The 24,932-nt window shown below is 48.6% G+C and overlaps 1 protein-coding gene across 2 annotated transcripts in view; it reads right to left on the bottom strand.

The window, feature by feature from the left end:
* lingo2 (leucine rich repeat and Ig domain containing 2) overlaps positions 1 to 24,932 on the bottom strand; it is a 578,579-nt gene that overhangs the window by 181,471 nt on the left and 372,176 nt on the right. For both annotated transcript variants that reach the window (XR_005634271.1, XM_039758139.1), the window contains exon 5: positions 12,938 to 13,019. The gene's annotated coding sequence lies outside the window, so the exon portion shown is untranslated. The remainder of the gene's footprint in view (positions 1 to 12,937; positions 13,020 to 24,932) is intronic.

Genomic DNA, 24,932 nt, shown 5'->3' with positions numbered 1-24,932 from the left:
CAGGAGATGGACGGAGTACCCATTCAGTGGCACGTGAGGAGCAATCTGAGGCACAGCTGAGGCCTTCTCTTTTGTGTTATGAGCAATTTCTTACCTTCCCCTTTATCTTTACTTTAACCCCACTATACTGGGGCCCTGAGGTTAAAGTGATTAGACTACCCAGGTCCCTGAGGTTAAGGGTTGTTTTTAATGTATTTCTTTTGTTAGGATCTGATGTAGTAGTAAAGAGCCGATTCTGTAAAAAATATAACTTTGTTAAAAAAATGCCATATTAAAATTTTGTTATTATAATTGATAAATACCTCATAGAACTAGTGTAGAATATTCTAAAAGCCTAATCGTAGTGTCTTGGGTAAGGCTAGAATGAATTTCTTAATAAATTCCAATTTTTTTGTAATTTTCAAGTTTGACCAGTAGGGGGCGGTATATTCGAACCGAAACCCGAAACCAAGAAAATTAAGTAAAAAAAGGGGGAATGGGTAAGAAAGATTAAAAACTAGAGAGTAGCCATAGATAGGACAAGAATTATAGGGTTTTGGAGTCTGTGTAACATTTTATGGAATGGGTGTATGTACCTTTAAAAATAAACGTTTAATGAACAGAACAGTGTACCCATGCATGCCTTCGGGCAAATATCCCCTACCCTGAAGCCTAACTCTTAGATAGTGTTGTGCTGCTCATACAAAAGGAAATGAGCTCTTCACAGACAAGGAGAAGAAGCCCTCAACTAGCTAGAGAGGCGGGGACATCATCTAAGCCCCGCCCCTGCCCCACCTCTCCTGGCCTTGCCAACCTGGGATCACCAACAGTGAGTCAGGAGTGACAAAGCCCTGGAGGACACGCCATGTGTCTGTCGACCAGCAGTACTGTCTTAAACCAAACAGCAACATCTAACAAATCAAAGTGTGGGTGAAGAGAAAGCCACGCCTATTATTATAATGACTAGATGGAGGCCCCACCCCACGTCTTTAATGATGGGGATTGGGTCAAAGGTCCAGCTCTGTCTCTGCACTTGTATGGTAGGAAGACGACTCTAAAGCCGATTGATCAGAAAAGCCACATCCAACACGAAGGTCACAGCCACATGCATTTCGACAGCAGTTTAGTGACAGCCACCACTCCCTCCACAGTGAAGTTTTGCCATTAAGTAATGACCTGTGCAGATGGTTAATGACATGTATGGCCACACCCCTTCTGGTGGTGATTGACTGAAGCAGTCCACCTACGTCCAGATAAGTATTTGCTTGTGTGGGTGGAGAATAATCCACTAAGCCACACCCATTATTAGAAGGACCAGAACGCCCCTTCCCATCCTGCATGTAGTAGTTGGTGGGTGGAGAATGGTGGATAAAACCACGCCCACTATGATGGCGATAGGGTGAATGTCTCCACACCCCCTGGACTATTTTATTGCTCACATGGACTGAGAAGAATCCACCAAGTCTGGACTCCTGAAATCGGCTGCTTGCACCCTTTGCTCTTTGCAGAATCATCACATCATTTATAATAATATAGCGCCTTGCTTTAGAGAAAACCTTAGGAGTATACTGAAGAAGTGAATTTGTTGCCATATCATGGTGTCCCTGTGCTTACTATATAGCGCCTTAGTACGTACGGTGAATGCCATCTCAAGGTGCTTTTGGAGAATATCGATACACTGAATGTGTCGTCTCTAATTGTTACAGCAACAACCTGTGAGTCTGCCATCTTCATATAGTGCCTCACTCAAAGATGAACTCAATTCATTGTCATGTTATTTGTGACAATTGGGGCCCAGGAATGTGCTGTCACTCACTCAGGGTCACACAGCAGGTCAGTGATGGAGAATAAACTTGGGACCCTTTTGTTTTTTTTATATAACGCCTTTCCACAGAGAATGCCACATGATAACGCTCTACGTGTCTACAGGTCCATTGAATCTGTGGTCACTTGTGCTTATATAGCACCTTACTATAGAGAATGGCTTGTAATCTGAGGACCTCGTCACTCACTCAGGGTCACACCGTCAGTCAGTAGTCAGCAGGCTGACCGTGTGACCCAGCAGGGCTGATATTGGGCCTTGAAATGTTTCACAGAAGACCAAGGTGCTCTCTGAGTGTTTTAAAAAGCTAAATTATAAAATGGGGCCCAGGCAGGTAATGTCACTCACTCAGGGTCACACAGTTAGTCAATGGTGGAGAACGAACCTGTGGCTCTTTGTTTTTGATATAGCGCCTTTCCACAGGGAATGCCAAATGACAGCACTCTATAAGGTGAATTTGTTGTCACTCAGGGTCACACAGTATCGGAGACTGAGCCGTGACCCTGTGGTTTTTATATAGCGCCTTACTATAGTGAATGGCTTACCAAGCTGCTTTCAGAGGATACTGATGAACCGAATACGATGGCACACAAGAGGAGCCCAGACAGGTGATGTGACACACTGAGGGCCACACACTGAGCCAGTAATGGAGATGAAGTAACCACCAGTGACAGGGAGGTGTTAATATAGCGCCTTACCAAAGAGAGGGTCACACGTCTTTACAGAGCTACTGCATTTGTTGTCAAGGCATTGGACCCTGCAGGGCTGGGTGGTGTCACTCACTGAGGTGCTCACAATGTCGCTGTCTCACTCTTTTAATTGCATATCTATATCTATCTTTCCATTGGTCTTCGAAGGCAGGCAAGGAATCCAGTTTGGTGAGGATGGCTTTCTGGCTGATCTCATGTTGGCAGACAACAGTGGCATCCTGGCCAGTGACGACGCGGAGGCCACGGACGTTCTCTACAACATCGCCAACATCGCCCGGCCCTATGGATTGAAAATAAACACAGACGAGACGAAAGTGCTGACAACAGACGGATCGCAGACCAACGTGCAACTCGATGGTGTGCAGATCGAGCAGGTCCAAGAATTTAAATACCTTGGGTCGCTGGTCCAGGAGAAGAAAGTGGCGTCCACAGTCGAATCGGTCAAGCAACCGTGGCATTTGCTTCCCTAAAGTGGTGCCTGATGTGGAAGCAAACCAATATTTCCAACAAGACCAAAATTCGACTCTTCAGAACCCTGATTCTGCCAATTCTCCTCTATGGATCCGAGACGTGGACTCTGCTCAAGCAAGATCTCAACAAACTTGAGGTCTCCCAAATGCGATGCCTGCGACAAATCCTACGAATCTCAACTCCGAGACCGCATACGGAATGAGGAAATCCGTCGCCGGTGTGATCAACAGCCAACAATCGAGGAGCAAATCCAACAACGACGACTACAGTGGTTTGGCCACGTCTGCAGAATGGAAGGCAGCCGGTCACCACACAAAGTCCTCTGGTGCGATCGACCCACCCACCCAGTGGAGAAGCCAAAGAACGGCACCAAAGAAAACGTGGCTCAAGCAGGTCGAAGACGACATCAGAAACCGTCGACTCAACCTCGACGAGGCCAGAACAGCCGCCATGGATCGCCTGGCATGGACACGCCGACAACCATTGGCAACCACAGCATGCCGCGTACGGGCTTAGGACCAGGTGCAGACCAAACGCCAGCTGGGCACCAAAGAAGAAGAAAGATCTTTCCATTGAGTGTTTCATTCACACATCACCCCGCTTCTTTTCTCCATTCACGACATTCCCGGTTATTGCAGTTTCCAAGTTTTGTTTTGTATTTTCTTTCTGTATTCCCAAAATAAACCACGCCAGGACTTCAGCTATCATCCCCGCAGCAGAAGGTGGCAAGCGAGCGGCTCGGCGACGCACCAGCCAGTCCTACCGGGGCCCACCGGGTCGAGGCTCTGGAGGGCGGCAGGACGCGCCTCACCAGCTCAAAGAGGGCAGGCGCGCCCCCCTCACGTCGGCCTTCATTCTCAAGGCTCCCCAGCGGGAGTAGCAGCGGGCGGCCCGGCGAGGGTTAAAATGAAAGACGGCGGCAGGCGGCCCCGTGACGATTGGAAGCGCCCGCCACGCCACGTTTCATTTCCAATTACTACTACACGTTTATTTGTTTGTAACTTTGCATGTCAGCACCGAAATCCCTGGGAATTCACGTTGGCCCGCATTTCCATCAGCGCTAACCTGAGCAAATTAAAGCGCGAAACGCGAGCGCTGCCGTTATTAATATGGCGAGGCTCCCGCTGAAGCCCATAAAGAAGAAGGCGAACGCTCCCCCGGCGCGACCTCCTGAATGTCTCGACGTTAGCAGAAAGCGGCCAGCGCTGGGGGGCGGGGGGGAGTAAGGGTACAAAATAAATAGATAAAAGATAAATTAATTAATAAAGAAAAATGGCTCTTTCCAGTCCACTGGCTTTCTATTAGCCTACAAGGCCTTGCATATGTTCATCTGCGGCTGAAGCACAGCGAGGGGCTGCAAGTTATTAGTTAGGATGGCAAATGGCCTGGCACCTCGCGTGGCACCTCGGAGGAGAGCCCCGCCCCACTCAGCCTGCCCGCGATTTGCTGCATAAGCCGCTTACAGAGCGCCGGGCGCGGACGGGATTCAGCTGCTGGTGGCTTAATGAAGAAACAGTCAAAGAAATAGAAAGATAAAGATACATACAGAAATAAATAAAATGTGCACAATAACATACGACCATCAATCAATCAATCGATCAATCAGTAAATAAATAAACGGTGCAGATTAACAAACGGCAGACGAGACAGAATTTCGTACGACAAGTCGAGTCCTTAAACACGGAATTGTGGCTTTAAGTCTCTAAGTGAAAAGCTCAGCTCATGGCCAGCGCGCGTTTATCTTCAGTTTAAATAAATCATTAAATTCTAAAGAAATAAGACATTTAGCACATTAAAGTACGTCAAGTATGAAACAAACACTTGAGTTTTTGTCACTTGGGCTACGGGGTTTATGGCTCTCCTGGCCCAAATATAAATTACTATATCAATACATTTCTATATATTATATAGGGCGGCACGGTGGCGCAGTGGTAGCGCTGCTGCCTCGCAGTTAGGAGACCCATCAGGGTTCACTTCCTGCGTGGAGTTTGCATGTTCTCCCCGTGTCTGCGTGGGTTTCCTCCCACAATCCAAAGACATGCAGGTTAGGTGGATTGGTGATTCTAAATTGGCCCTGGTGTGTGCTTGGTGTGTGCTTGATGTGTTTGTGTGTGTCCCGCGGTGGGTTGGCCCCTGCCCAGGATTGGTTCCTGCCTTGTGCCCTGTGTTGGCTGGGATTGGCTCCAGCAGACCCCCGTGACCCTGTATTCGGATTCAGCGGGTTAGAAAATGGATGGATGGATATATTATATATGGAATCAAATTAACATATTTAAATTCATTCCTTTTTATTTAAAGGCTTTTATAAAGAGTTTTACGATTCCCCAGGCTCAAATTTATTTCAATATATTTCCATGTATTTACATATGGAAAACGCATATTTAACATATTTAAACACCTGAAATATTAAACCATTTTTTTTTTTCCATTTGTGCCAGGAGTTTTATGACTCCCCTGTCCCAAATATAATTCCAAATAAATATATTCATATTTTTGTATATACAGAAAAGATAACATATTTAAATACATTAAATATAACAACAAAATATTTCGAATTTTATCATTTGGACCAGGAGTTAAATATGTATTACCTTACAAATAAACTTCCATATATTTATATATGAAAAAACTATATTTAACATATTAAAAACATTTAAATATAAAAACAAAATGCTGTGATTTTTGTCAGTATTTTTGCCAGGGGTTTTATGCTTCCCCTGGCCCAAATCTATTTCAATATATTTCCATATCCCTCTATTATAAAAGAGAATCTTCAGACGAGATGAGACTTTGGCCGTGAGATTTACTCAAGTCCCGCCCTCCTCTCTGACCACGCCCTCTCACGGTCCTCTCCCCTCTCATTGGTGTGGATGTTCGTTTTTGTCCTCACAGTTCCTGCGCTCTCCGCTCTTATACATTTTGACGTTTTCCTCACTTTAAGTTCCCAATAAAAGAAGACTTACTGTATGATGTCCAAATCTTATTGAAAAATTTCATCACGAAGGATTGTCAACAGAAAAATTGGGGACACGGGCGATCCTAGCAGCGAGAAACGGTGAAGTCCAATAAATTAACGTGACCATTGTCAGTCAGTTACACGCCAAATTGTTTAAATGCGTATCAATAGACTACAGTGAAACAGTTGGTTGTGATGATGAGGAAGATGGAAACATCAGCTTACAATATGATGAAGAATATCAACAGCCGCTAACACCGTCTGGTCTCCCACCGCATGAATGGCTGTTGACAGAAGGACGTCTTGTAATGTAATCGTGTAGTTGATGTCGGAGTGACGGGCTGTGCGATGGGACGGGGTGAGTCGTGTTGAAAATTGGGCGAACAATTCTGAGATGTAAAGTTTTAACAGGCGACAAGAAAGGTCATGAAGTCCATCTAACAGTCGCCACTCGCATTAAAACATTTCCAGTTTCCCGTTAGAATAGCTTTGGTAAAGACAATTAACAAGTCAGAGGGACAAACATTTGACAAAGACGGTTCATTTATGAGAGAGAAAGAAACCAAATCCGCTCACGGGCTGTTAATACGTTGCGTTGTCACAATGAAAGCCCAAACGCGGATATGGCGTTATTTCAGTGCCACTATTCTGAGCACACGTAAAAAGATTGCAAGTGCAAGTGTTGCATTTTGAAGAGAAATTTATTTTGAGCGTACAAAAGCTGAATTTGAGTGAACAAAATTCATTGCTGCGTGCAAAAAATGTATTTCAGTGTTTGCGCTTATCCATATACACACACACAATAGCACCCCTCTCGCTCAGTTTTTCATTTGCGCTTGCTCGCAATGTGTTGCTTGCGCTCACAACATTCTCTGCTGCGAGCGCTCAACTCTCTGTACACCGTTATAAGTGTGCCACAAAACCAACCAATCACAGACTTGGTTTCAAAAATTCTGATTGGCTCTTACGGTCTCCAATCAGCTCGCTAGCTGCTGCATTCCGGACACCGGAAACACTGTCCACTCAGCCTCGCTTCTTGCAGATAGAGGGAGTTTTGATTTACTCTGCAGCCAAAGAAGAGATGGCAGAATCAAATAATGGCTCCAATAATACTACACCACAGTATGCAACTACATTATACTACACCAACGATAGTCTTAACAAATAATATATTTTAAAATAAAATAATTAAAGATATTATCCGCAAATTGGGGTTTAATTGAGTTTAGCTGGATTTAGCTACATTTCGGACTGTTTCCGGAATGCAGCAGCTAGCGAGCTGATTGGAGACCGTAAGAGCCAATCAGAATTTTTGAAACCAAGTCTGTGATTGGTTGGTTTTGTGGCACACTTATAACGGTGTACAGAGAGTTGAGCGCTCGCAGCAGAGAATGTTGTGAGCGCAAGCAACATTGCGAGCAAGCGCAAATGAAGAAACTGAGCGAGAGGGGTGCTATTGTGTGTGTGTATATGGATAAGCGCAAACACTGAAATACATTTTTTGCACGCAGCAATGAATTTTGTTCACTCAAATTCAGCTTTTGTACGCTCAAAATAAATTTCTCCTCAAAATGCAACACTTGCACTTGCAATATTTTTTACGTGCGCTCAGAATAGTGGCACTGAAATAACGCCATACACGCGGAATCAAAATTCAATGCGATTTTGACGGAAAGTGAATACAAATATTGTTGTTGCTGACGCTCTACAGTAAAAGTTTATAAAGTATTTGCGTGTTAATTTCAAAGCCAAACAGAACGAAAACGTATAACACAGTGAACACGTCAAACGCAACATGAAACAGAATTTACTTTCAATTTATTACCTTTGACTATTTTTGAATTTGGTTCATTACTCGCTGCAATGTAAGATAGTTAGCTCTATTATCATATGTAACAATCTGTTGAAATTGCACATCTGCTTCCCCCATACGTGAGTGGCAGAGCCGTTAAGTGACTGGCGTGTGGTGCCCGCCCGGAAGCTCCCCAGGCCCAAATGGACTTCAGTATATTTCTATATATTTCATATTTCACGCGTTTAAATACAATAAATATGAAGCAGTTGGGCTCGGTTTCTCACAGTTCACCAGACCCAAATGTAGGTCCATAGAAATACACTTCCATATGTTTATATAAGGGTGGCACGGTGGCGCAGTTCGCAGTTAGGAGACCCGTCTGGGTTCACTTCGCGGGTCCTCCCTGCCTGCGTGGAGTTTGCATGTTCTAACCCTAATTTGTCTTCGTGGGTTTCCTCCGACAGTCCAAAGACATGCAGGTTAGGTGTCCCTAGTGTGTGTGTGTGTGTGTGTGTGTGTGCCCTGTGGTGGACTGGCACCCTGCCCAGGGTTTGTCTCCTGCCTTGCGCCCTATGTTGGCTAGGATTGGCTCCAGCGGACCCCCGTGACCCTGTAGTTAGGATATAGCAGGCTGGATGATGGACGGATGGATGTTTATACAATTAAATCATTTAAACACACTCAGCATGAAACAAACAAATAGTTGGTTACTCACTTGGGCCAGGGGTTTCATGATCCCCCCTCCCACTAAACACGACACTCTTGGCATATCCAATGCACACTTTGCGCTTCGTGGCTCCGCCAGGGCTTTACGGTTCCCCTCCCTTTTTAGGCCCCGGGCTGGTTTGGTGTGTGGAGACCCCCAGGGTCTGCCTTTTCGGTTTCTGTCGTGAGGCTCATCTCGTGTTCGACGGTGGAGTGTAAGGAGTACAGCAGCTTGGGGCGGAGGAGTGCAGACGTCCTCAGGCCCCCCGAGATGAGTTGGCAGCGGGTTTTCCAATCTGAGTGCCTCTCGCTCTGCTCTCACATGTTGGACCTTCTTCATGTCCTTCTGGGTTTTTACTGCCTCATAAAAGTCAACATCATATGGGGTGGCGGTCTAGACACACAAGGGTCTCAGTTGTGCCCCCCTTGCTTAACAGTCACTCACTTCTGAGGTTGGCGGGTGCTCTGCTGCTTTATCCTTCGGGGACACACGCTTGGTGCCGTTACGCTGTGCCACGGTGTGGTGGTCTTCTCTCTCGGGACTCAGATGAAGGCCCCTGCCTGTCCTCTTGCCTTTCGGGTTTTGCTTTTTGTTTTTATTGCCTTTGCTCTTTTCCTGGCCTCGACTTTTATCTGCCAGCCTGCTTCACCAACTGTGTGTGGAAGAAGCAAAGACATTTGCAGGTTGCAGTGCCCTGTGCCAGGACCCTCCTTCTGCAGGGTGGCACCTTTTATTATTTAGTGCCATTGGAGCTCAGCGAGTTATTTACGGAGTTAAATCCGTGAAGCTGCCGCCTGATGTTATTTTACCCAACGACGCGTATTCCTTGTGACAAGGTGGCATGCGGCGCCACAGAAGAGCAGACTGGCCTTTGCTCCGATGGCTTTTAGCGCAGGCCCCTCTTCCTTTTGTTGTCCCCCTCGACGGGTTTCATCTTTGAAACGCAAAGCACTTTAGGCTCCCTGATGAGTCCGAAGTCTGCTTCCTTTCATCGAAGTGTGAAGGCACACGGAGTCCATTAGATGGAAGTCATCGAGATGCCAGGGCCCGCGTGGCCTAAGCCAGACGGTTGCTGTCAGAGCCAAAGGACCCCCTGATATGGACCTGAATGTTAAACTGGCAGTAACTCTGTGAGGGCGGTCATGTGCTCCATGGAGGCCAACATAAGTGGCCCCCTGAAATCAAAGACAGCAAAAGAGAAGATGAAATATGAAATTGTCACCTTTAGGGACATCCCATGGCACTTGTCTCACGGTCCGGCCGCACCATACCATAATATGACGTGGCGCCCCCTGTGGGGCACATGAGAGCAAAAGCTGCTTCACCCTGAAAAGAGTAGCCAGCATTGCTGAATGCCATGCGTTGTCCTGGTGCCCCCAGCAGCCTCTTCTGGGGTCTTCCAAACTCGTGAAGGTGGTCCAGGCGGAGTGAGCGGGTCATCGTCCTGCCCAGAGTGGGTCCTGCCACGTTAGAAGATCAGACCCTACCTACGGTGTCTGCGCTCTCGCGCGTGGTCCAAATCAGCTGACTAAGACAGGCAGCCCCCTCCCAGGGCCCGTCTGCCCAGAATGAAGACGCCAACCTGATCTCCGCGCCCGCACATCGCGGCTTTGGAATTTGAGCAAAACGTGCACCACGAGTCTAAAACTGTAATACAAGCTCAGCCCCCATTGGAGAGTCCGTCTATAAGCAAGGAGAGATCCAAATTCCACGGGACCCCCAAGCCCACCAACAAGTCCAATAAAATGTATTTGGATGAAACGACTTCATGGTGCCAGCTGAGCAGATGGCACGTAGCACAAGCATCACGCTGGTGACTCTCGGCCCCTCTGGTGTCACCACCCACATTGTCCAATGTGACGCATTTCCCATTCCACCCTGGGGGAAAGTCGAGCGTGATAAAAGAAATTGGGGGGCTTGATCATTGGAGCAAACTGAAACCCACCTGTGACCCACCGTCACCCACTGCCATTAGAAACAATAGCAACCCGCGGCCCAACGGTGCTTGAGGAGCACACAGCGATGATTTGTGTCGGCCTCGGTGGGCTTCTGGTGAAGAGCTTACAATCAACAGCAGCCAAGACCCCCTCTGTATGGCTTGATATACTGGGGGCATACTGGGGATATACTGGAAATGTACTCTGCATATGTGTGATGTACAGTGTGATGGACTCCCTCCCTGTGCCAGGCTGAAAGGCCCAGCGGGCAAATGGACATGGAGAGAGACAGGAGGCTCCCTGGAAAAACAAGGATCTGGGCATTTTGGATGCCATCAGAAGAACTGGTGCACTGGCATCCCAGCAGGTTTAGATGGTGGCCAGTCTGAAGGAAGAACAGGGGGACCATTCGTGTTACACACTCCCCAATGAACAGCTAGGTGTCAACAACCCGGGAGGCAGGTACACCAACGGGCACCCACAGGGCATGCTGGAAGATGTAGTACCATAGAGAAGCCCTGCTGGGGTCCCTGCGTCCCACCAGAGAGTGCCGCTAGGACTTCCAATTGACCCTGAAGTACTTCCATCAGGCTATGCCCTGGCACCAGAAGTATTCCAGGGTCTGAGATAAGAGGAGCCGCTCTGCCACCTCGGGAGGACCAAACTCACCTGGAGGGGCGGAGGAGACGAGAAAGAGAAGTCAAGGAGGAATTGTGAGCATCGAGAGCCACTGTGATGGTAGTGGGGATGGCAAGTCCGTTACTTGAACCTGGGACTTGGGTTTGTGTGGCGCTGTCTGATCTCAGCGCCCCCTACTGGACGCAACAGCTTATATACACACATGGGAATATAAATATGTGACTCACTGAGGCCTTGGCATTTAGTTAAACAGCTGAAATGTGGCAGGATGGCACATCGTGGGCAGTAAGCATCTGCCAAGAGTCCTTTGAGACGTCGCTACTTAGCGGTAAAGAGCGTAAACTTGGTGACCTAACAGAACAATGAAGACGAGTTTTATTGTCTGTCAATATTAGTTAATACTGCGCCAACATCCATGCTGACGGGGGGCATAGAGCCAAACAGAAGTAACTGGTGGGCCGCGTGGAAACCAGTACTAACTCATCAGGCAGATGGACCACTGGGGGGGGGGCGTCGGTGTCCCGGACCACCAGACATGAAATGGAAGGACAAGTCAGGGGGGAAGTGCAAAGCAGACGTCAAGCTGAAGGAAAGGTTGTGTGACAAGCCCCAGTGCGAGAGGCGGACCCCCGAGACAGGCCTGGCCTGATGTGTGGTGTCAGGAGTGGGATGTGAGGCTTACACCCCCACACTCTGATCTTCCTGCCCATCATATCCAGAGTTGCCCCCCATCAATGCTACTCCATCGTATAAACGTGAGCGGGCACAACACACTCTGACATGACAGTCCCAGAGGGGGCCGAAGACCTGATATCTGTAAATCCCGCCAACACCCCTGGAGCGTCGGCGGCAGGTTAAACCTAAGAGGACCCCCATGAGTACGGACCCCCGCTGTGTCCCGTCTATGCTGGTGCTTTCGAGTCAGCTTGTAAGTCTCTGATGAGTCTGAGCAGAAGGTCAGACAGACGGGGGGACAGCAAACACACGTCGGCCCCCCAACCAGCGATTTTAATTCTGTGAGAGCAGAAAAACAAAACACAACCAGAAAAGTCACCGTCCTGCCTTACAGAGCCTTCTGGACCACCCAAGAGCGGACCACCCGGCGGCACCAACTACCGAGCAGACCACCCAAGCTCAGCTCCTGAAGACTCAGCAGGATAATAATAATAATACTGCGTTTAATTTATATAGCGCCTTTCCCATGAGCACGAGGGTCTTCGATAAGAGGTCCGTCTCTTTAGTGAGCCAGTGATGTCACGCTTAGAGCGCCCTCGTGGGGTCACATGATGAAGTGCGGACGCTGCGCCTCATCCGTGTCCCCCCAGGCGTCTTCATTTAACATGTGTGGGGTCACATATGAATATTCATGAATCTGTTATTTTCGTTCATTTCGTATTTTCACACATTCATCTTTCTAAATCTGCTCCACTCACTTTAGATTTTTTGGATGATTTGTCTTCCTTTTTATTTTAATGTGCCTGATTACTTTTTGTGTCTTCACATTGGGGTCATTTGAGGCTCCACAATAGCACACTCTGTGTCCCTCTCTGAGGGGACAGTTCCCTGTGCTTGTCATATCAGGACCCTGCAGCCCCCCATCTCAAAGATGACAAACAAGAACCAAAGACGCGACCCAAACTCTTCATCCATAGTGACTAGTAGAGGGTGACACTTAGAACTGTCCAGATGGCAGACACGACTGCTCCCTACCCTGTCCGTGACACCCAAAAAGGCGCTATATTGCATTGAACATAAGCCACAAAGCACAGTAAAACCAGAGAGACACACACATAAGACCACCCTGGTGGCACTTTGGTGACACTCATTAAATCAAGTGCTGGCAGGAACACCACTGAGGCCACAGGGCACGGACCAGACAGTGACAAAGGCACACGGCGGTGGCGGCGGTGGCAGGGACTCACCACTTGGCAGAAGGAGCTTTTCCTCACTCATGATGAAGGATTTCTCTATCATCGGCGTCTTCTGCTCTCCATCCCGTATCTGCTGAAGACAAAGAAGACGCTGTGGTGACCCACATGGATGTTTCGATGGATTTTTACTTCAAGAGCCCCCTTAGTTACCCCCAGTAGAGTCGACACCCTGCAGGAACTGAACTGCTGACAGCATTAGGGGCGCCCCCTACTGGTCACACCACTGACCCCCACTGAAAGCCAAGGTTGAGGTTTATCTTTCAGAGCTCACATGACACAAGCTGTGAAGGATGGTGGTCCCTCTGAAAAGGCGCTATATCAAACCCAAAGATGGCCAACTCACTTTAAACAAATCAAAGTGCAGGCTGGCCAGCAGAATAAGAGAATAAACCGGCAGTAAGATGTGCGCCCCCCGGTGGAGACACACAAGGGGGTCACTGACTTGATCTGTGACCCCGAGTGAGTTAGTCAGTCAGTTGACCTGTCAAGGCTCACATTACAACACCATGGAGACAGATGTACCTGTGAAGCAGCTATGCAAAGGCGCTATATCAAACCCAACCGCTAGCCCCTCCAATTCACGTCACCAGCCCCCCTTTGTAGGAAGTGCCAGGCTTTCCAGTAGAATAAAGTGGTGGCACCAGGAAGTGCTCCCCCTAATGGTGAAGGGAAAGGACCGTAAAGACACAGGTATGAACATAAAATGGAGCTGGGGGTAGAGTGGAGTGTGAAAAGGCGCTATATAAATTACAGAGGTTTAGGTTGGCACACCAACACACAAGGATCCCGAGTGCATCGAGTCATCCCGCAGGGTTCACATTACACCAGCAGGGGCACAAAGGCAGCAGTGACGTGTTTGACAATGGCTATGAAAAGGCGCTATATGGCGCCCAAACACAGCCATCTTAATGCCACTCACCATCTCCCTTCTTTAAGAAATCAAAGCACAGGCTGAGCAGCAGAACAAACAACAGAAATGGGGGGCATAAGGAAGTGCACCCCCTGGTGGTGCCAGCAGAGGTCAGAAAGCACACGGGGGAGTGGCGTTGACTGTGAAAAGGCGCTATATAAAAAGGTAGCCAACTCAATCCCCCTCACTGTCCTTCTGTAGCCCATCAAAGAAGAAGCCCACCATGTGGGACGGAAATGTAAACTGGTGAAGACAAGAACTGCGCCCCCTAGTGGCTAAGATTTGAACTGTAAGCATACATTGTGGTGGGTGGTCGAGTGAACTCTCAGTCCTCTGGTGGCTGCTAGTGGAATTACAACGTGTTTCTGTGCCTGCCATAAATAAAACTTTACATACGTCTTTTTCATTTGAGGTGGTTGCTGCCAGCCCCCCTGTCTACACAGGCATCTGCAGGTGTTTGTTGTGCCATGCTTTTCTCTTCTGGTGCCCACCACTTATAGCAGGTGAATGTTACTTAATGATGGGGACAATGGAAGTCATCATGTGGCACCCTTGTGAAGTGAAAAGCACCGAATGAGAGAACAAAAGGGACGGGCGCGTCATTGGCGGGAGCCGAGCGGTTGGTTTTTCCGTGCGGTTTGCCGATCAGCACACGACACGACGAGAACAAAGAGCAGCCTCGGCTCGCAGGCAGATTAGCGCTCATTATGGGAGATTTGCTGTAATCACTCGGCCTCCAACAAAACAAAAGAGCGCACGTGCCAGGCGGGTCGACTGGCTTCCTGTCAAACTCCCGAAGAGACGGGCGCCTTTGTTTTCTTCCCTGATTGAATCTTCTGTGCTTTGTTGTTTTACACTCGGAAAAAACACGTTGGGAGAAAATGGCTGCCGGAATGTGATTGGCACGTCACTTGATGCGCCTCTCAAATCGGTGCATTCTCTAGGACGCCACAGGGGGGCGCCACACCAATATGAGCGGGCATGGGTGAAAATAAGGGCTGGTGTTCTTTATTGGAGGTTTCTTAAATGACTTGGGGGAGGGGGTCTCATTCAGAGTAAGCAGATACACAGGTTGATATCAGGGGGTCCGTAAATGGGGATGTCTGTTATAGTGGAGTCACTTGTGGTGGTGGGGGGGACCCGTGGAGTTTAAATGGACGTCGTCGGGCCAGGCTGGTCTTGCCACCTCCACCGTTACTTCTCCCTCCCTCCCTTTCTGCTTCTCGAAAAAACAGAGCGCCACCCCCAGGCACTCGAGTTTCATAGCGCCTGCCCGCCACTGGGCATCACCCCACCTTCCATTTCACGGCCAACTGTGGGCGCCAAGTGTGGTCTCACCTGCATTTTTCCCCCTGTCCAGGACCCCGCCCCCTTTTCAGTCATCCGTCTTCCCTATTGGTTAGAGCTGCTGTCAATCACTTCTAGTGCCTCCTTCATTTGCATAAAGCTGTGAGTGCTGCGTGCAGCACAAATAAGAAACACGGGGTGGCGGCTCATGACGTCACTAAGCTTCGATCTGCCAAAACGTTTATTTTGATTTTGGGGTTTTTAGTTTGTCAATTTTATGTCATTTTTTTTACCCCTATATATTGACAGTTGCCCAGATGGGGTGCCCGCTCATTGTAGGGCACAATCACATGCCCACCTGTACCCCCTAACACTGTGCCAATTTACCTGATGTTGGGGATGTGCAAGACCACCCCAATGCAGACACTCAAGCCTGCGCTTCTCACCTTTTATAGCGCCTTTCCATATTGAACAGCAGCATGATGTTTTTGCATTTCTGCAATGGCAGTGCGGACAGCAGATGAGACCCCCGAGTCTTCTGTGACTTTTATCGCGCCTTTCCTCAGTCTGGGTCATTCCTGCAAAGGTCGCAGGTGCAGACAGTGAATATGTGAGCCTTGTGACTTTAGCGAGTGCCTTAAGTCATTGTGTGGGACTGGCATTTGTGCTGGCACATGCCATCTTTTGATCATAGTGCCTTTCAGTTCAAAATGTTTAAAACTTTTCTACTTTATCCCAGCCTGCCCACCATCAATCCCCCCCCTCCCCCCCACCACCATCTGGGGTCCATCAACGGGCTGCTTGTCCCACAGGAAGAGCTCAACCCCAAAGGCGCTTCATTTCTGGCTAAACCAATTTATCATGCCGGGGGTCCGCATGACAACATGAATTAAATGGGATGCCAATCCAGGTGCCATAATTAGGGATGATAATGAAGCTGCCGAGAAGTAATTGTGGAGGGATCACCGTGCGCCAGCGTGGCAGAGCCAAACGTGAGTTCTAGCAATCTGAAGATGCCGGCTGGAATGCAAGGAGACAGCGAGACCACAGAGTGACATCGACTCGGCTTGAGGACGACAGGCTGGGCTGCTGAGACGCGCCATCTTCCGTGGCTGACTAGGTACGCGGCCGTCACCTGACAGAGAAGGACACGGCGTGAGGAGAACTTCATTATGGCGTTCATCACGGCGCCGGGTCACTGAGCCGATGTGCTCTGAATTGTCGAGCGAGATAAGACAAACCTGCGAGGGGCAGCAAGGCACGTGGCACTGGGGGGTTGGGGGTGGCCATCAGCTGAATGGCCAGGCGGTCACCTTGTGGTCAGAAGTAGCTGGGGGTCCCAAACCAGACTGAGAAAGCCAGAGCACAACATGACCCAAGCAGGGCGCAAAGCTCTTGTGGTAGTGGGCCTGATTTATGGACCCCTCACATGAAGCCCACCTTTAGTCTGTGCCCCTTGCACTACCTGCTGCTGTGACGCCACCGCCAAAGTGAAATTTAAACTCGTGGACTTAAAGGCACCTTATGGCCTGAATTAGCAGAGGACATCACAAAGGAGCCAGCCTGGCGCCCTTCTGGGCAAAGTCACCTCTGAGACTGGCATTCTGCCAACATTGTCACCTGACCCTCAGGGGACAACAACAAATTAGACTGCATCCAGTGCCACAAAAGAATGACAAGGGAGCTGTGACCACTGTCACCAAAGTGTAGGGGCAGGTAGGACGACAGATAAACACGAGTGTGGCAGTCCGTCACCGAAGACGAGGAGACGGCAAAGTGGGAAACTCACGGAAATCACTGGAATCTGAACTCTGATTTGTTATAAAGAGAAACCTTAAAGGGAGAATCTTTTAAAATATAGCGCCTTTCATATATCTCAAAGTACACTGTGCTATCTGTGTACCTGTTATATAGCGCCTTGATCTCTCTGCCCTCTCTTATACAGCAAAGTGCATTTCAGAAATACCAGGCCGTCCAACACAGCTCTTCGAATATTCATCTTCTGTTTTAAATCTTATATAGCGCCTTTCATTTAACTCAGCCACAGGGGATGCACAAGCCAGTGTGTTTCTTCATGTCGGTCCCAAGCCCGGATAAATGGGGAGGGTTACGTCAGGAAGGGCATCCGGTGTAAAAGTTTGCCAAATGAATATGCGGACAACAATACAAATTTCCATACCGGATCGGTCGAGTCCCGGGTTAACAACGACCGCCACCAGGGTGCTGGCAGAAATTGGGCTACTGTTGGCCGAAGGAGAAGAAGGAGAAGAAGAGGGGGAGACGAGGAGGAAAGTAAAGAGAGTGGAACTGAGCGTAGGAACTTTGAATGTTGGCAGTGAGACTGGTAAGGGCAGAGAGTTGGCAGATACGATGGAGAGAAGGAAGGTGTGTGAAAGAGTAAGGGGAGTAAGGCCAGGGGGATCAGAGGGGGATTCAAATTGTCCTTCAATGGTGTGGAGTGGAGGAGAAATGGAGTAGGAGTTATTCTGAAGGAACAGCACGTCAAGAGTGTTTGGAGGTGAAATGAGTGTCAGACAGAGTGATGATGATGAAGATGGACATTGGAGGTGTGATGATGAATGTCGTCAGTGCATATGCACCACAAGCTGGGTGTGTGATGGATGAGAAAGAAGATGTCTGGAGTGAGTTGGATGAAGTGATGGACAGAAAGTGGTGATTGGAGCGAATTTCAATGGGCATGTTGGTGAAGGGAAGAGTGGAGACGAGGAGGTGATGGGTAGGTCTGGTATCAAGGAGAGGAATGAAGAAGGGCAGAGGATAGTGGATTTTATCAAAAGGATGGACATGGCTGTGGTGAATACGTATTTTAAGAAGAGGAGGAACACAGGGTGACGTACAAGAGTGGAGGAAGATGCCCACAGGTAGATGACATCCTATGCAGAAGAGTCAATCTGAAGGAGAATGAAGACTACAAAGTGGTGGCAGGTGAAGTGTAGTTGAGCAGCATAGCATGGTGGTCTGGAGGTTGACGTTGGAGATCAAGAAGAGGAAGAGAGTGAGGGCAGAGCCAAGGATCAAATGGTGGAAACTGAAAAAGGAAGACTGCAAGGTGGAGTTTAGGGAGGAGGTGAGACTGGCACTGGGTGGCAGTGAAGACAGCTGGGCACTACAGCAGATATAGTAAGGGTGACAGCAAGAAGGGACTTGGCGTGACATCTGGACAGAGGAAGGAGGAAAAGGAAACCTGGTGGTGGAATGAGGAAATACAGGAGAATATACAGAGGAAGAAGATGGTGAAGAAGAAGTGGGACAGCCAGAGAGAGGAAGAAAGTAGAGAAGAGTACAAGGAGATAAGGCACAGGGTGAAGAGAGAGGTGGCGAAGGCAAAAGAAAAGGCGTATGATGAGTTGTATGAGAGGATGGACACTAAGGAGGGAGAAAAGGACCGGTGGGCTACAGAGGGGGGCCGAGCTGGGAAAGATGAGCAGCAGGTTAGGGTGATAAAAGATAAAGATGGAATCATACTGAGGAAGAGTGTGATGAGAAGATGGAGAGAGGACTGTGAGAGGCTGATGAATAAAGAGGTTGGATGATGTGGAGATAGTGAATCAGGAAGTGCAACGGATCAGCAAGGAGGAAGTCAGGACAGCGATGAAGAGGATGAAGAATGGAAAGGCTGTTGGTCCAGATGACATACCTGTGGAAGAATGGAGGTGTTTAGGAGAGATGGCAGTGGAGTTTTTAACAGGATTGTTTAATGGAATCTTGGAAAGTGAGAGGATGATGAGGAGTGGAGAAGAAGTGGACTGGTGGGCCGATATTTAAGAATAAGGGGGATGTACAGGACTGCAGTAACTACAGGGGGATAAAACTGAAGATATGGGAAAGAGTAGTGGAGGTGATGATTAGTGAGCAGCAGTGTGGTGTCACGCCAAGAAAGAGCACCACAGATGAGATGTTTGCTCTGAGGGTGTTGATGAAGACGTTTAGAGAGAAGGCCAGAAGGAGTCTCATTGCCTCTTTGTGGACCAGGGGGCCTCGAGAGGAGTTGTGGTATTGTATGAGGAGGTCGGGAGTGGACGAGAAGTACGTAAGAGTGGCACAGGATATGTACGAGGGAAGTGTGACTGTGACAGAGGTGGGATTACATCAGAGATCAGTTCTGAGCCCCTTTCTTATCTCCAATGGTGATGGACAGGCTGACAGACGAGATTAGACAGGAGTCCCCGTGGACTGTGATGTTTGCTGATGACGTGATCTGTAGTGAGAGTAGGGAGACACTGGAAAGGTGGAGATATGAGAGGAGAGGAATGAAGGTCAGTAGGACCACCAGGACAGAACCCATGTGTGTGAATGAGAGGGAGGTCAGTGGAATGGTGAGGATGAGTGGAGTAGAGTTGATGAAGGTCAGTGAGTTTAAATACTTGGATCAACACTACAGAGTAATGGGGATTGTGGGAGAGAAGTGATGAAGAGAGGGCAGGCAGGGTTTTACAAGAGTGTCAGGAGTGATTTGTGACAGACGGGTACCAGCAAGAGTGACAGAGAAGATCTACAGGACGGTAGTGGGACCAGCTATGTTATATGGGCAGGAGACGGTGGCACAGGAGACAGAGCTGGAGGTGGCAGAGTTAAAGATGTTAAGATTTACATTGGGTGTGACGAGGATGGACAGGATTAGAAATGAGGACATTAGAGGGTCAGCTCAGGTTTGACGGTTGGGAGACAAAGTCAGAGAGGCGAGATGGTGCTGGTTTGGAGATGTGAGGAGAAGAGATGAGGGGTATAATGAGAGAAGGGTGCTAAGGATAGAGCTGCCAGGCAAGAGGAGAAGAGGACGGCCTAACAGAAGGTGCTGAGAGAGGACATGCAGGTGGTGGGTGTGACAGAGCAAGATGACGAGGACAGAAAGAGATGGAAGAAGATGATCCGCCATGGTGACCCTAACGGGAACAGCCGAAAGAAGAAGAGGAGAAGAAGAAGAAGATAGTGCTTTTCATTTTCATCACTCTAGTATATAGCGCCTTTCCAATTGATCTGCCTACTATATAGTGCTATGCATATCCATCTCTGATTAATATAGTGCCTTTCAAATCTATCTATCTATCATATAGTGCCTTTCATTTCTATCTATCTATCATATAGCAACGTGTTTTTCAGAGTGTCCATAAACTTTGGCAATGAATGGCATGTGGCACCAACTTAAATGTGGTCGTACCTCTGACATCACAGCGCAACTTCTGGGACCACATCCCTTAGCAACAGGCCACTGCATCATAGCAATGATATTCAAAATTGCAGCAACTGATAAAAATGAGAGGGTCTCATATTGAAAACATCATGATTAATAAAATTAGCAAAAATTACCTAAAAATAAAATTAGAACATATTTCAGTTCTCTATGATAGGTAGATAACATACATGAGATAAAAAGATGTGAAAGGTGAGATATAATAGACAGATAGATAGATAGATCGATCCTCTACAAATATTAGAATTAATGAAAACAAATAATAATAATAATAATAATAATAATAATAATAATAATAAAAAGAAGAAGTATATGCCACATGACCATGAGAGGCGCTATATAACCAAGACTGGACCCTCACACTGAGATTTTTTGAATTCCTGAATGCTCAGCTCGCTCCTCTTATGTCTTTTCTGTCCTCCTATTTATTGGTCACCGACTGCAGTTTAGTGACACGGGGGGCTTCACACGGTGAGATGAGGTGGACGCGCCTTCTTAATCTCCCCTCATATGCCTTGCCATGATCAGAGTGCTTTGTCACAATAAGTGGCCTCCTTAAGACATTTCACCTGCCCACCATCTCGTCACTTGATGCCATTTTTTAAATGAGCCCCCCACTGTGGCTCTGCTCGTGACGACCCTGATGTCCCTTAGGTGTCCTTATACTGCAGGGTAGACAGACCAGGAAGTCTGGGTGGCCATCCAATTAGCAGTAACCACTCAGTGTAATGACTGGCACATCCATCATCTCAGACAGTCCTTTCCAGACGAGTCCACGCTGTTCTGAAGGCCAAAGGAGGCTCAGCCCGCCACCAGTGGGGTGTACCTAATAAACTGGCCACTTGGTGGCAGTTGCCCATTTGGACTTTTTGAGCCAATGCACCCCGTACAGTTTCCTACGAATGCCTGTACTCAATACTCAAGCATTGCTGTCCCGTCTCAGGCAGCCCGGCAGGTGGTCCCCTCATAGATGACCCCCTCAACAGCAGACAGCCCCCCCGACAGATGCCCCACAGGTGCCCTCACAAGCAGACCATACCCACCGATTGTCGACAAGCAGTATTCCTCACTGACAGCCCACTCAACATCGGCTAGTAAGTTAAGACGGCCCACACAGACACCCCATAAGTGCACGTGGCCCCCTCTTGGATGGTCCCACCATACACACCCCACCCCCGCTCAAGTGCAGACAGGCCCCTCGAGGTCCCTAATCTTGTGTCGCTAGGGGGCTGCTCCCCATCTCGTCCAGTAGGTTGCCCCCTTTGTCTCTGACATTTCACTTGACGAGCTGCAGATCAATCTTTCCTTCGGCGCTGGCGATGCACGGGCCCCTCGGAGATCCCGATCGCTCCGTCTGCCCACACGGGTGTAAAAGAAGGCCGCTGATTTACGAGTCGTCTGTCTGAGGCGTTGGCGGCCGTGAAAGCAAATCGTCTTTGTGAGATTTGACAAAGCAGAGAACCTGCGCTGAGATCGATCGTCAGGCCCCTGGTGCTCATCTTTATGGGCTCCTGTGGGCTCCGAGCGTTTAGGTGATGATTTCGTATTACGGGAGATGAAAAGGTCTGGTGACAAATCAAACGAGTCTGTCACCCTCGATGAGCTCCTGCATGTCCAGAACTGAGCTCGGCCGTCAGACGCCCACAGATAAAGCAGGATCATCCCAAAGGAAGTGGCGACGCGGCCATTTGGATCCGCTGGTCCACCGTGAGGACGCGTCCCCAAGTCTCCAGATGCCACTGCTTACTTTACGCCTCCACTTTTCCTTCCCCTTCTCTGACTTTGCCACCTTGGCGCAACTCTTCAGACTGTCAAAGACTGACAGTGCCAGTCTCCGCCGAGTGACCTGTGCTCTGGCAGAGTCACAGCTCAGGGATGACCGTCATGGACCACCGCTAGCCAGGCGTCATACCAGCCATTCTGTATGTGGCGGAGGGTCTGTGGCACCTGTCCAGGTCACCAGAGCAGGTCACCAACTCACCTAAGTGCCGAGTGTGGCAGATGACAAGATGTTTGGGGTGAGCAGGTCGGGTCACATCTCCTTGATGACAACACAAAAGGAGCCAAGACACTTCAACGTGTGGTGACATTCAGATGGAAAAGCATAAAAAACACTGGGATGATCTGCGGTGGGCAGCTTGGCTGGCACACACACACACACACACACAGGCTGGTGTCCATGTTAATTAACTGACTGGGGGAGCTGGGCAGTCAACTGGTTTACCAATTAAGTGACACGTTGACAAGTGGACTGAATGGGATGACTGGCTGAGTGACTGAAAGGCAGACCACCCAATGAGTGGGTGACTGGGCTGACTGACTGACTGACTGACTGAGACTGCCGGCTGATTGGCTGAATGATGATAAGTTCTGGTCACTCATTGGCTAGTCGAGAGGCTCACTGACTGGTGCAGTGTGACAGCTGATGAACTGATTGGCCAGTTTGCTGATTGACTGGCAGGACGGCGGAGGCTCTGGTGGTCAGCGGCCGAGGAGCTGAGTGATGGACATATTGATGAAGTGAAAGTGTGAATAAGTGAGCCGTTGACAAATTGACTGACCGGCTGACCGAGAGGGTCGTCCGCTAACTGGTTTACTGATTGGCCGATTGATTGACTAAATACCCTGCTAAGAGGTAGACAGCGGCAGACTGCAAGGGCAGAGAGTGACGGGTCAGATTATGAAGCGTTTATTCAATAAACACATCATGGGCAAAACGAAACGATCAATCCGATCCTCTGTCAAAACCAAAAGTTGCTAAAAAACCAAAAGGTCAGACACTGCAGACAGACAGACATGAAGAGGCTCAGCATTGTGTGTGCAGCACTACATTTCCCAGCATGCACTGTGCCACCATCCGGCCTCGGCCTCTTCTACTCCAAAGCCAAAGCAGGGGGGGTTTCTTTTTTCTTTTCCTTTTTTTGTCTTTTTTTCTTGGATTTGTGTTCTTATTCATTGCCAGTTCCGCTCATTCCGAGTTTTCTTCTGCTGCGTTCCGTTTTCCTTGGAAGTTGGATATGGGAGGTAGGAATGGCGTCACGACATTCAGAAAACCAATGTGGACGCGTCCAGTCAATCCTTGGCTGAGTTTTCTCCATCGTCATAGATAGCAGTTGATGAAAATGACGCACCACGCGGTATTTTGCACATCCAAACACCGTAGCAACGTGTCCACGGGTGATTTAACGAGTCTCTGATCACATTTTCCTGTGCCAGGACTCTCCAGTTCACACCTCCAGCTGCAGACCCCTGAACACGGACATCCCCAGCCCGACTCTACTGGACTTACTGGTCCCAGTCCCTGCTTACCTGATGGAAACATCAAACTCGTCTGACCCCTCACGTGGGCTCCGCCTGACACACAGATTGTGACAAGTCCTAACCCGAAAACTTTTAGAATGCTTCAACTTTCTAAACAGATAACAAATTTTAGAATGTTATGCCATGCATACATTTTCTAACTTGAATTTTGCATTAATAGTTGTATTAAGTAAACTTTTTTGATTCCCTTATTTTTTTAGACAATGAAAGTCAGTGTATAATACACAGAAAGGCGCTATGTAACACTTTCACACACACACTCCCTGTACATTGGCTCCTCAGGATGGCTCCACCCCTTCAGACAGACTGTCTCTCCCTCAGGCTCCTCCCCTTCTGACAGTGACTCAGTTGTAGGCTCCACCCCCTCTGTATCCTTCCTCTTCCAGGTCTCACCCTTCTGACAGTGTGTGCCCCTCCAAAATGTTCCTTGTCAACAAGACCACTCTGAAAGACCACTTTGTATGCTCTTATCATTTTTGCTATTCTGCTATTCTTGCTATAACTGCGTTTTTTTGATAAAATCAATAAAGCAAATGTTAAATGCAGTTAACAAACTCCTGAAGTACCGTAATGTGACGCCATGTGTATGTTTTCGGAATTTTATTTTTAGTGTTCATATCGAGTAACCTTTTTTGAGCCCCTTGTTTGTTTTAGATAGTGAAAGGCGCTATATAACCCATAGTTAGACAGATACATAGACAGACAGACAGACAAATAGACAATGGAAGTGCCTAGATGGATATGAAAGGCGCTATATCACTGCGCTCCTCCTCGAACTGCCACCATATTGTGGTGGAGGGGTTTGCGTGTCCCAATGATCCTAGGAGCGCTGTTGTCCGGGGCTTTATGCCCCTGGTAGGGCCACCCAAGGCAAACTGGTCCTAGGTGAGGGATGAGACAAAGAGCGGTTCAATAGACCTTCTATGATGAACAAAACCCTTGGACGACGTTTTCCCTTGCCCGGACGCGGGTCACCGGGGCCCCCCCTCTGGAGCCAGGCCTGGAGGAGGGGCACGATGGCGATCGCCTGGTGGTCGGGTCTACACCCATAGGGCATGGCCGGGCACAGCCCGAAGAGACATCGTGGGTCCCCCTTCCCATGGGCTCACCACCTGTAGGAGGGGTCAAGGAGTTCTGGTGCAGTGTGAGTAGGGTGAAGACAGGGCCCCAAAGGTGGATGAGATACGCCCGGAGTTCCTTAAGGCTCTGGATGTTGTAGGACTGTCTTGGTTGACACGTCTCTGCAACATCGCATG

This window comes from Polypterus senegalus, chromosome 7, assembly GCF_016835505.1.
Source record: "Polypterus senegalus isolate Bchr_013 chromosome 7, ASM1683550v1, whole genome shotgun sequence".
NCBI classification, from domain to species: Eukaryota; Metazoa; Chordata; class Cladistia; order Polypteriformes; family Polypteridae; genus Polypterus; species Polypterus senegalus.
Note: the sequence above shows the minus strand (reverse complement) of the source record. Positions and strands in the feature narration are given on the sequence as shown.